The sequence below is a fragment of the Nycticebus coucang genome, chromosome 5, assembly GCF_027406575.1.
Source record: "Nycticebus coucang isolate mNycCou1 chromosome 5, mNycCou1.pri, whole genome shotgun sequence".
NCBI classification, from domain to species: domain Eukaryota; kingdom Metazoa; phylum Chordata; class Mammalia; order Primates; family Lorisidae; genus Nycticebus; species Nycticebus coucang.
Window position 1 is genome coordinate 62,630,118 of NC_069784.1, and position 3,377 is coordinate 62,633,494.

At 34.6% G+C, this 3,377-nt stretch overlaps 1 non-coding gene across 1 annotated transcript; it reads right to left on the reverse strand.

Moving 5' to 3' along the window:
• Positions 1-2,969: 2,969 nt before the first annotated feature.
• Positions 2,970-3,076, reverse strand: LOC128586913 (U6 spliceosomal RNA). The gene has a single exon (XR_008380370.1). It is a non-coding gene; the product is annotated as a U6 spliceosomal RNA (small nuclear RNA).
• Between the last annotated feature and the right edge of the window lie 301 nt (positions 3,077-3,377).

Here is a 3,377-nt window from a genome sequence, read left to right on the forward strand (position 1 = left end):
TATCTAAGATCTGGTGGCTGTAAGATTTTAGCTTCATCTCCTGATTTCCTATTGGGTTCCAGATGTCAATGTCTCTATTTTTGTGCCAATACCATGTTGTTTTGATCACTATTGACTTGTAGTACAACTTAAAGTCTGGTAGGCTAATGCCCCCAACCTTGTTTTTATTACTAAGAATTGCCTTAGCTATACGGGTTTTTTTCTAGCTCCCAACAAAATGAAGAATTATTTTTTCCAAATCTTGAAAGTATGATGTTGGTATTTTAATGGGGATTGCATTGAATCTGTAGATTGCTTTGGGAAGTATAGACATTTTAACAGTGTTAATTCTTCCCAGCCATGAGCATGGTATGTTCTTCCATTTTTTAACATCTTCTGCTATTTCTTTTCTTAGGATTTCATAATTTTTTTTATAGAGGTCCTTCACCTCATTTGTTAGGTATAGTCCTATGTATTTCATTTTCCTTGAAGCTACTAAGAAGGGAATTGTTTCCTTGATTAGCTTCCCATCTTGGCTATTACTGGCATATACAAAGGCTACTGATTTGTGGAAATTGATTTTATATCCTGAGTCATTACTATACATTTTTTATCACTTCCAGGAGTCTTATGGTTGAGACTTTGGGGTTCTCTAAGTATAAAATCATGTCATCAGCAAAAGGGAGAGTTTAACTTCCTCTGCCCCCATTTGGATGCCCTTTGTTACCTTCTCTTACCTGATTGTATTGGCTAGAACGTCCAGCACTATGTTGAATAGTAGTGGTGATAGAGGACAACCTTGTCTCATTCTAGTTCTGAGTAGAAAAGCTTTCAGTTTTACTCCATTCAGGTAAATATTACCTGTGGGTTTGTCATAGATGGCTTCAATCAGTTTAAGAAATGTGCCACCTATGCTTATACTCTTCAGTGTTCTAATTAGAAAAGGATGCTGGTTTTATCAAATGCTTTTTCTGCATCTATTGATAGGATAATATGGTCTTTGTTTTTGCTTCTGTTGATATGGTGAATTATGTTTATGGACTTATGTATGTTAAACCAGCTTTGGATCCTTGGGATGAAACCTACTTGATCATGATGTATGATTTTTTAACAATAAGCTGTAATCTATTGGCTAGGATTTTATTGAGAATTTTTACATCTATATTCATTGGTGAAATTGGTCTGAAGTTCTCCTTTTTAGTTGGATATTTTCCTGGTTTGGGCATTGGAGTGATGTTTGCTTAAGAGAATGTGTTGGAAAAGACTCCTTCCCTCTCAATTTTTTGGAATTATTTCTGCAGTATGGCTCTTCTTTGAAGGTTTGGTAGAATTCTGATATGAAGCCATCTGGACCAGGGAATTTTTTTGTTGGGAGATTATTTTTATCATTTCTTTGATCATGATAGTTGAAATTGGTCTGTTCAGGAGATCTTTTTCTCCTTGATTAAGTCTAGGGAGAGGGTGTGATTCCAAGTATTGATCCATTTTCTCCACATTGTCAAATTTCTGGGCATAGTTTCTTATAGTATTCAGAGATAATCCCTTGTATCTCCGTGGCATCTGTTGTACTTTTTATCGTTTCTGATTGAGGTTATTAGAGTTTTTACTTTTCTGTTTCTAGTTATTCTGGCCAAAGGTTTATTTATCTATTTTATTTGCTTTTTCAAAAAACCAACTTTTTGTTTTGTTAATTTTCTGAATAATTTTTTTTTGTTTTCAATTTCATTGATCTCTGATTTGGACTATTTCTTTTCTTCTGCTGGGGTTAGGTTTAGATTGTTCTTCTTTTCCCAATTCCATAAGATGGTTTTTGAGTGTGCTGATGTGCTCACTTTCTGTTTTTCAAAGGTAAGCATCTAGCACAATAAATTTTCCACAGGTTTTGGTAACTTGTGACTTCATTGTTCTTATGTTTGAGAAAATTAAAAATTTTCTCATTTATCGCTTCCTGAGCTCACCTATCATTCAGTATAAGGTTGTTTGCTTTCCAAGACTTTATATGGGGATGAACATTTTTGTTGGAGTTGAGCTTCACCTTCATACACTTGTGGTTTGAGACATGGTATAATTTCTATTCCTTTAATTTTGCTGAGGTTTGATTTGTATCATAGGATGTGCTCTATTTTGGAGTATATGCCATTAGTTGACAAGAAAAAAGTATATTCTTTTGCTTGGGGGTAGTATGTTCTGTATGTCTATTAATCCCATTTGTTCTAGGGTCACATTTAAGTCTTTTGTATCCTTGTTTAGTTTCTGTTTAGAGGATCTGTCTAGTTCTGTCAGAAGTGTGTTAAAATCCCCAACTATTATAATTTCATGGGATATCATATTGCTCAGACACCTCAAGGTCTGTTTCATAAATCTGGGAGCATTTAAGTTAGGTGCATAAATGTTTAAAATTGAGATGTCTTCTTGTTGTATTGTTCCTTTGACCAGTATGAAGAATCCATCTTTATCTTTTTTAATTAAAGTTGCTTTGAATCTGCTTGCATCTGAGAATAAGATTGCAACTCCTCCTTTCTTCTGATTTCCATTTGCTTTAAATACTGTTTTTCATCCCTGAACTCTGAGTCTTGATTTGTCCTTCAGGGCTAGGTGTGTCTCCTGGAGATAGCACATATCTCCAGGATGGCTTGTGTTTTTTTATCCAATCAGCCAGCCTGTGCCTCTTCAGTGGGGAATTCAATCCATTGACATTTATTGAGAGTATTGATAAGTGTGGTGGAATTGTATTCACCTTATTATGAGATAGTCTGTTGTATAGTTTTATCCTTTGTGCTATTGTGTAAGCTAAGCTCTGGTCTTGGCTTCTAGGTGTTAACTTTGGTGGTGGTCCATTGTGGTGTTCAGTATTGAGAATAGGTCTAAGTATTTCCTGTAGAGCTAGTCTTATTGTGGCAAAGTTCCAAAGGATATCTGCAAAAGATTTGATTTCTCCATTCACTTTGAAGCTAGATTTAGCAGGATACAAGATTCTGAACTGAAAATTAAATAATATGGAATGCTTCATGAATTTGTGTGTCACCCTTGTGCAGGGCCCATGCTAATCTTCTCTGTATCATTCCAAGTTTAGTATATGTGCTCCTGAAGTGAACACAGAATAGTTTATTTTAATTTTTAAATTCTTGTTATGAAAATGATTACGCACACAGAAAATTAAGAACAAACCTAAATTTAATAACTATTAATATCCTACCACAATGTGTCAGTGTCTTTTTAACTGAAGGATTGAAGTAAATTACAAAAGTGGGGCTGAGAAAATGACGAGTTAGGATTCTCCAGTGAATATTTCCCTACAGAAGCATCAATTTAAACTTTCCATGCATAAAAAAATACTTTCACAATAACTATGGAAATCAGGTAAGAGATCACAGTACCTGGTAGTGCAATAATAAGAA